Genomic DNA, 10,352 nt, shown 5'->3' on the forward strand with positions numbered 1-10,352 from the left:
TTTTGTATATGTATAGCGAATTATACATATATATGTTTGCTATGGAGCGCAATTATGCAAACTTTGCTATAGCATACAAATATGAATTTTGTGTTTGCTATATGTGAAAGTTGCTCATTAACATATATATACATCAAATTATACATGATATTTAGTTATAGATATACATTTGTATATATTCACTATGAAGGACTAGACAAACTTTTAGATATACGTATTTTGAAGAATCGTTGTCGATGAAAGTTATGTATACAAATGATAAGAATATATACAGTGTAGCACATACATACAGTAATCCAACTCTAAATACATATACATGTTACAAATACAGGACATTATATTTCTTTATACACCCAACAATTTTTTTAGTTTAACTAAATGTGTCTGATGTATGTATATCACCCAATGTATAAATATAACATATAAGAAAGTGATCTAACTTTGGATTCTGCTTCTTATTATTACGTTACTATTCTTTCTGAAGTTTATGCCTAATATAGAGTGATTTTAGGGGCAAAAATATTATGCTAAGTGTGTATTTTAGAAGAGAAATTGGCTACAAATCTCATTATTTGTAAGCTTAAATTACCAAACAGAATATAGAGTTAAACATAGGGAGTTTTACACATATCTCATAGTGTTAAGAACTAATTACATTATATCTCTACTTTTTTCCAAATTACAAAAATACCTTAAATTTGATGAAATCCGGGTACATCACAAAACATACGTCTCAATTTCGGATGCCTCCCTTAATGTCTCGATACATTGCGTTTTGATTTCAGATACATCATTAACGTCGCGATATATCATGTACGTTCTGATTCATCGTGTATGTCTCAATACATCGCATAAAATGATGTTTCCGAAAAATAGGATAGAATAGAGATTTATGTCAATTCTATATAGAAATTTTAGGCTTAAGTCATATGCAGCCCCTTAAAGTTGTCCGCATAATTCACTTAGACACCTCAACTAAGATTTGTACCTATTGAACACCTATATGTATGGGCTTTAGAAACTGGGCTCATCCAGTTCAAAAGCTCAGTACCCTTGAGCTATGTTTAAAGATTGGAGTTTGAGAATTGTGAGATATGTTTTCCAATTTCCACATGACTAAAAACTACCTCTAACGCCAACCTAATATAATAATTATGCGAATTAGTATATCACAATATAAGGAAAGTTACTGAGAGATCGATCCAAAATAATTGTATTATATCTAAAAGGTATATATAATTATGTATATATTTTATATATTAATATACAAAAATATACCTTTATTATTCATCATTTTGATGAGAGGTTGTTTATGTAAAAAAAATAAATATATATATATATAATGGAGTCGGATCCCTTCTATAACTAGCAAAAAATATTTCACTTTTCTAATTTTGCAACTTTTAAATTTCAAAATTTAGCATGACATATTTAAGATCATACGAGTAAAGGATATGTTACTACATATAATATATATTATTTAATTTAAGACCACACAATTCTAACTTCGCAATGGAGAACCAAAAAATAAATAGTCAATTGAGAATTGTTGAGAATCTGAACTTTACTACCATTGGAGAGAAATTGGAAAGAGAAAAGTAGAATAATAACAAAGTGAAATGAATTGCATTTGCATTAGCAGGGATTTGGTTATAGATTTTAAATATTTTTATTTCATTTAAAATTATAAAGTTAAATTTTATTAATTTATATATTTTTAAAAAAAATAATATTCATATTTGATTGTATTTAAGTACGAGTAAAAAGTGAGTGGGAAACAAGTTGCATAATTTTTTATTTAAAATACAACATCAAAGTCGAATTTAATTTTTTTATGATAATAAAATATTTAGAAAAAGGTAAAAACTAAGATTTATTGCCAAACGGATCCTTAATGTTTAACCTAAAAATGGCATCAAACTCAGAAAATATCTCGTCCAAAAAAGGCAGTCTGTTTGGACAGTATTGTGGGGACAACCACTCTAATTGCTGCCACTGCCAAATGAACAGCAATTGTTGGACCATTTTTCGAGTCACCAAAGAATTATCACAACTACTTTTTATATTTTAAAAATAATTTCTAATTTTAATTTTTTAGTTTATTTTAAAAGGTCTTTTCTTTTTTGATATATATTATGTCCACTTAAAACAGCTTTTCATGAATGAATGAATTTTCTTATTTTTTCACGAGGTCTGATATCAATATTGGAGACCGACTAATCCAGGTTCATGCCGGATAGGGATCCATTTAGAGAGGGGGGGGGGGGGCGAAGCACTCTCTACCAAATGATTTTTTCATATCCAGACTCGATTTCTGAGATATCTGATTAAGGAAAGACTAGTCTCATTCACAACACCATATTCATTGGTGATAAAATTGGTGATAAATTGATATGAAAAGAGTATCATTTTCATTGTTCTACAATGATTTCCCAAGTCTCATGTTTATTTGGATGATGTTTGATTACGTATGAAATTTTAAAAAGATGAAAATTTTGAGAAGATTATAATCTAAAATAAGTGATAACTTAAATATAATTATGTAATTTTATATCTCCGTTTCAAATTATATGACGTGATTTTTATAAACAAAATTAATTACTTTTTTCTATTTTGTTCGTAGTAGTAACTATTTTTGTAGACTATACACAACTCCACATGCTAAACGTTTAATGCAAAGAAATTATAACTTAAGATATAAAGGAAAGTAAATTAGTCAAAAGAATTCAGATAAATTTTTATAAAAGAACATATAAAAAATAATACGATAAATAGTTTGAAACAGAAGGAGCAGCAATTTTTCAGTAGCGAAAAAAAGAAATGTTAATAATGGTTTGCTAGTGGGAAGAAAGGGATAATGGTTTGACATGTCTAACAGTAGATATTGATTACTTCTTCTATTTTGAATAATAAAGAAAGACCACTGAAAATGCATACAAATTTTCAACCACCACTTTTATAAAAGAGATGATATATAATACTGTTTTAGAGAATTAAGTCACAGAAATGGTACGTCACTATCACAGATTTAGAAGTTTGTTTTTTCTGAGAATATCAGCTGGAAAAAATAAAAAAGCAAGACAAACAATTTAAAGCCGATAAAACAGTAATATATAAACATTTTTAGCATATTTATGCATTTGATAATATTTAAATTATGTATTATTTTTAGAGAAAATTAGTTGATATACGATGGTGGTACTTATGAAAAATTTCAAAACACAGCAACATTATGTGTTATTATAGTAAATATACAATAATAACAACTACTTGTGTATTTAAATATTCTAACAACTTCTGTTTAAAACATATACAAGTAAAATCTAATACTTATTGAGTTATTGTATTGCATAATTTTTTTCTTCAAAAAAGGACAAAACTTATTTAAATTACTGCGCGAGTATTTTGCCAAAGGAGAAAAACATGTCCCCATCCCACATATATGTTTATTACTTTTACTGATTTTAATAAATAGGTAGTGGGCAGTCTAACCCCACTTGAGTAGAAATAACAAGACATATCATAGGGTAGAGTAGTGATGAAATTATTTCATCCTTAATTAAAGATATTAAGTTTGAATTTTGAGTACGAAAAAAATTATGTTAAAAGCATCACCTTCAAATAGACCTTGCGATGCATAATTCAAATTAAATCGAAGCTCTAAACACCGAATGAAAAAAAACAAATATCATAAAAGCACACTTCCAAGTTCAAGTTCTAAACAGTAATTGCGGCTTTTTTTCCCGTCCCCTTATTTTTCTCTAAACCAAAATTTAATTGAATCAAATTCCCTTCCAAATACTCAAATATCGTCGGCGGAGCTGGCATATATATATAATAATAATTAGTATTAAAATCTCTTATAAATATATATTTAATAAATATTGGATTTTTCATGGAGACTAAAAAATATATTAAGTAAGAATTGATCCCTTGTCTTTTAGGTTAAGAATTCAACTTTCAACCAAGTGTAATATTTAGCTTTCTTATAATATGGGTGTCAGAAGATAATATTATATATATCAATTTCATAAAATATATACATAAAATATCTAATTTTACGAAGAAACTGCTAAAGAGCTATATTTTTTTCAAGATATGTATTCAGGTAAATAGTTAGTTCATTAAAAAATGCGTCCAAACTAAACACATAACTTATTTTGAAATGGAGAATATATATCCGGAATCTTTTCATTGGGACCATGAAATGTTATCCTATATAAAGCCACTAAGCAATCGACAACTAGATCAACTATCGATCGACAACTAGATCAACTTTCGTTTTCGTCCACAATAAGTTTTCTTTATCAATATGCATGTACAGAATCAACAAAAGTCCAGATATTTATATATACATTGTTCTTTACCATATTTTATCATATGTTAATTATATATATATATATTCCATTTTTTGATATCTTTAGATGTTGGCAGAAAAAGTTTCACACCCTTGTTGTAGTTAAGATTGTTCTATGTACCACTTTGCAACAAAGTTAATATATATAGTCCCATCAAAGTTCAAAATTGACAAAATTGGAAATACTTATGCATCAGTATCAATTCTCATGGCCCACTATATGGGGTAAAGATGATTGAATTAAGCTGTAGGGTTTTGACACGTTAATTTAGAATATAGTGTTTTTTTCAAGAGTATATGATCGATATATCGTTCATATTTATTAGTACTATATATATTATCAACGGTCCACCGCCCCATTTACATGTCCCTATATTGATCACTACTTTTAATGTAAATGGGGTTCAATTGGATGGATAAGACATGTGTGTCGATGATTACTTTGACATCTCTGGCTTACCTTCTCCATGTTTCTTGGCAACTTGCACTACTTTGCTTTCTATGGTTATTGTTGAGTTCATATCGGTGGAGTGAGAAAAAATTGAACTCTTTATATGGTCATGATTCATTCTAATCTACTTATGAGTTAGGTTTTTTTTTACTTAGGTTCAAGGTTTATTCTGTATAGTATTAAAAGTCAGATTCATCACAATATATTGTTTATCGATGTTGGGCTCCATTAAGGGCAGCTCAAATATATGAATGGCCTAAAGCAAAATTTGAACGGAGGCATTAAATTTTATTTTAATAAATTAAGAAGTTTACTATAATCAATTCATTTAATATTTCTTGAGACATAGTATTCTACATTTGTCAAACATCTATTAATTCTTTAATTCCTCATATATGAAAAATTTATATTTCTACAAATAATACTCAATATTATTCATAAAATATATTTATAATCTTATTGTTTTTAAAAAATGAACTCCTTAAATTTGGAGGCCTAAGACAATTGCCTTATTTTTTAGTCTGTTGAGCCGCTCCTGGGCCACATATTAAATTGCCCTTACTCCAGATATTCAGCCTTGGACGTGAGACAGCGTAATGAGTCCCACATCACTGGATAAGGAGAATTTGAACTCTTTATATGGTTTCTACAATCTCTCCTTTTAAATTAGTAGTTTTTTTTTTTGAGTTGAATTAGTCTCAAGTTCGAGCTATTAATGTGTAAAGTGAGGGATAACCATTGATAGATAATTTACTTTCTCTAGTGCTTTATAACAACACCATAATTAAACATACAATAGTACGTAGGACATCTAGTTCGTGAGATATTTGAGCAATATTTTTATATAAGTGAAAAATTTGTGATGTTGTTAATAGGTATACAATCATTGTTCTTGTTACTGTATATGGTAAGTTTGTAGGATGTGGAAAGGGTCATTTCTAGTGGTTCCTCTATTTGGGACATCAAATGTCATGTCAAAATTTGAAGTATTGACTATATATAAACATGATCAAGAGTTCTAAACTTATGACATAATTAAACAATAATTGTAACACGAGTAGCATGTCAATTAGGTGGGATATCTGAAACAAATATTACATAATATAAAAAGATCATCATAGAGATAAAACACAAATCTTAATAGTCGTCTACTTTTATTAGGGACCAATACATTTTTTTGAATTTTACTTTAGGCTCTCCTAGAGTAAAGAATTTTTATAGCCGTGTTGTTCCTAGTTTATTTGCCTCTTTGTAGACATCGCTGAGCCTTTACTTGTTGAGTGACTACCCTTTTTTTTCCTTTTTCTGGCCGTGCTGTTCGAATCAGCTTTTGCGTACCTTAACTGATTTCACGGGATACTTGTCATCTCCTACTAGGAACATGTACCATGTAAATAGTAATAACTTTGAGCACCAAGACTAGAAGAAATGAAAAGATTCACCGAGTGTTTTTGTCTTCGCGAGATCTCATTACTCTCAACCACTTCATTGACCACTATGCCAAACGTAATCCTTGGATGCCGTGTGACTAAACTTACAATATCTTACATGAAAAATATTATGTACAAGACTTAAAAGGGGTAAAAGGTTCTTAGAATTTGTAACCCTGGTATGTAATACACTAATTACATATAATCTACTTAAAATACTCATGATGTTTCGTCTGGCTATCTTTTATATCAGTATAGATATCGAATAACTTTGTTAGAAAAAAAAAAAAAGGTCATTACCTTCCAAGATAAATATAGCTCAAAGCCTCCAACAAGTTGATAAAGGAAATAAGTAGGACATTAAGTGTAACGCATGCATTGCCAAAAGATAGAAAGGTATGTCAGAATAATTATTGAAGAGTTGAAGTCTTAATATAATGTAGGTCGCTATACCATAGAATGCACATGCTTTGTTGCAGGCTACCATCTCTCCACCCACCCACCCCCCACACCCAACTTGTTGCCTTCTTTAAAGATCTTTACACAGGATTTGTTATGCACCTTATCTTCATCTTTCTAAAAACAATTCACTCAGACTCCAATAACATATTCAGTATAATTTTATAAGTGAAGTTTGAGAAGGAAAAGACGTATGTACGTAAACAATTACCCTTATCTTTATAGAATAGAATGATTATTTCTGATATTAAGACAATATAAAAGTTCTTTTAGAAACTCCCTTTGTTTCGATCTGTTTGTACACTTCTAATCTTAAACTAAAGATATGTATCACATATCAAGATCCTTTAATCTTATGATCTTAAACATACACGTCATGTGAAATTTGAAACAAATTAAAAAAGAATGTAAGACAAATAAATTAAAATAGAGGGAATAATATTTTATTTTAAAAATATAATCCGTTTTAGGTGTGTTAGAGTGGTTAAAGTTCCATATTGATTAGGAAATAGACAGACGGTCTGCTAATTACAGCATGCATTTGAACAATCCTCTTTTCATAAGCTAGCTTTTTGAGGTTGAGTTATACCGTGAAAAAGGGCATGAATCAGGGGCGGAGCCATTATAAAGAGTTTGGGGATTCTAAATTTCCTTTAGAACTGTCAATCAATTTTGTTAGGGGTTCACAAACTAATATACATATATATTTAATTAATTTTTCTAATACAAATACAATGTCTACAAAAACGTTAATAGATTCATCTGAACCCACGAAACTCCACCTAGCTCTGCCTCTTGCATGAATGATGAAAAAAGAAGGGGAAAAGGTGTGACAAATCTTGAAAGATATGGAAAATTGGAAGGGGGCACGAGTTGATGTAAAATGAAGAAAATGATTTTTTTGTTTTAGAAGGAGAAAAGGAAGTTGTGGGAGGTGAATTGTTCAACTTGAAGTGTACTCACCAATTAAAATCAAAACTCAGAAGATACTGATAACAACCAAGATCTTGAATGATTGGAAAATATGATACTATCCTTCCATTCATGTCAGTCCACTATTTTACTTTACTCTAATTAATTTATTACTGCGCCGCACTTTGTTTTTTAACCTCCCCTTGTAGGAATTCTCAAACGGAAAATATATATTGTTATACTATGAAATTAGAGTTGATTTAGGCTATATATGTAGCCATTTCAACCAATGAAAAAAAATTGTCAATATTTTTCAATATCAAATGCTATTAGGTAGTCGAATGACTTTTCTCTTCCTAATTGGAATATTTATTGATTTTGAGTCTTTAATTTAGATAATACTCTCTTTACTTCACAAAGATATATATATATATATATATATATATATATATATAATGTGTATATCCTATTTTCTCCAAATCCATTTTTGAGACCACACTAGTAATGCTGTTGTTATTATTGTAGAGTTATAGTAAAGAAGAATTTTATTAGGTAAATAAACAAATCATTAGAGAAACAAACAAAAGTATAAATTTGATTAGAATTAAGCAAATTGGATTATAACTCATTATTTACTCTATTTTAATCTCATCCATTTCAATCCATTTTAACCTTACATAATTTAATCAAATTCGGCCATTTGACATCCCAATGTAGAATGTCAAATTAACGGTTAATTGAGTTGCGTTAAGACTTGTTTAAAAGTTATTTGGGTTGAAATAGATTGGACAAAATAAGCGAAAAATTGGGACACAATTCAATATAATTCAATTTTACCAAACTTAAAATTCTTTATTTATTTTAATGTATATTAAATAACAAAAATATTTTTAAAATATTAAAACAAAATTTTCTGATGAATTAATCAGACCTCCATAGTTAAAAAAGACAATTAGTTGACTTTTTTTATCTTATAATTAACAATGAAAAACAGGGGAACCTCTTGTTTCTTCCATTCAAGGGGATGGAGTGAAGGTAAATGAGGTGATTAAAAATCAATGGCCATTTTAAGACAACAAGAAATTAGGCAGTCACACCAAATTAATATAAGTTGTTTTGATTAAGTGCTTTAATAAAGAAAAAATATGTGTTAGTTAATTACAATTAACTATGAGGACTTTATATTGAAATATAAGATATGCATGCATTGACTTATTATGAATACAAATAAGTTTTTATTATAATTTTTCTTCATTTTTTTTTTTAAATAGTAATAATTTTAGTAAATCATCTTATTATTAAGAATAAAATGAAAAATACAAATATAGAATCTATTATTAATTTTTAAAACACACTAAAAAAATATATCACTTAAAATAGGATAAGTAAAGGGAGGAATTTCCCATCTCACCATAGTAGTAGCATGTATAAGAAGAGGCAAAGGTCCATCTATTGCATCAAAAAACCATACAAGAAGGGTTCCTGAGTGAATTTAGCACAACACTCTTCCAACAAAAATAACTTTTAGTGATAATAAATAGACACATTAATAAAGAGTGCTAAAGTCTTTAGTTGCATTAGTTAAGTGCATTAGATTCAATGTCGCTAAAGACTTTAGGGACATATACAAAGAGTGCTAATTGCTGCTAAAAATACATATTTAACGGCAATTGAGCTATTACCGTTAATTAATTTACCGCTAAAGATCATTTTTGATGTAGTGACATGACAAATAGGAAAACATCGCAGAAAGTACTTTAAAAAATTGACCTTATTATTACGATAAATCAAGTTATTAAATATTTTGAATAAATTTCTAATCTTTGTTATCCAATAAAAACCTAAAATTCTTAATAATAAACTAAAATTTCTTAAACGATTAGTTATAAAATGCTTTTTGAGTACACATATATAGTCAAACTAATCAATATTCATAAATTGATTTAAATATCACAATTAATAAAGAAAATTAATTTCTAAACTCAAATAAGCGACGGTAATATGCAACAATGCATGATTTAGTTTTTGATTTTTCATTCAATATCTCATTCATTTTAAAATTCAATTAAAATATACATTTACTATAAAAAATTTACCTTCTAAACCAGTTCATGTTCAAGAACTCGAAAGGTGAAGGTGAACATGGAAACCGCCAAATCATGTTTTTTGGAAAATTTGAGATTTCATCTCATGATAAGAAATCAGCGTGAAATTACATATTCAAACATAATTTCATATCACGATTTGAAATTGTATTTCCAAACGCCTACTAATTCATATGAGTGGAGTTTGTTAAGAGTGGATGTTGTTGTCCTTTTACCTAAACACTAGTCGTGAAAAACTGTTATAACAAAATGGGGATAGTACACAATAGTACCCTTTTCTTTTCTTTATTTACCAATAATAACCTTTCCCTGAATCTTCACTTCCTTGCTATTTTTTCCTATAAAAAGACCCCTCTCTACTGCTACAACTCAATAGGTTAAACCCACCCCCAAATATCTATCTATATAATATTTCTTCTAGCCCCAAATATAGCCCTAACACCCTTTCTCTTCCCCCAAACCCAAAAAAATCTTATTTTGTTCTTTGTATTTGATTTTTAGGTTATATAATTGAAATTGATAGGAAGAAAGGTTGGTGATAATTGTTGACAGAAGATAGAGAGCACTAATGATGATATGCTAATTTCATTCAGCAAAAGCATCTCACTTCATTTGTGCTCTCTATGCTTCTGTCATCA

General features: G+C 28.6%; 1 non-coding gene across 1 annotated transcript; it reads left to right on the forward strand.

Moving 5' to 3' along the window:
• Positions 1 to 10,259: 10,259 nt before the first annotated feature.
• MIR156D (microRNA MIR156d) lies at positions 10,260 to 10,352 on the forward strand. Its single transcript, NR_127262.1, has one exon. It is a non-coding gene; the product is annotated as a microRNA MIR156d (primary transcript).

The sequence above is a fragment of the Solanum tuberosum genome, unplaced genomic scaffold, assembly GCF_000226075.1.
Source record: "Solanum tuberosum cultivar DM 1-3 516 R44 unplaced genomic scaffold, SolTub_3.0 scf00550, whole genome shotgun sequence".
In the NCBI taxonomy this organism is placed as follows: Eukaryota; Viridiplantae; Streptophyta; class Magnoliopsida; order Solanales; family Solanaceae; genus Solanum; species Solanum tuberosum.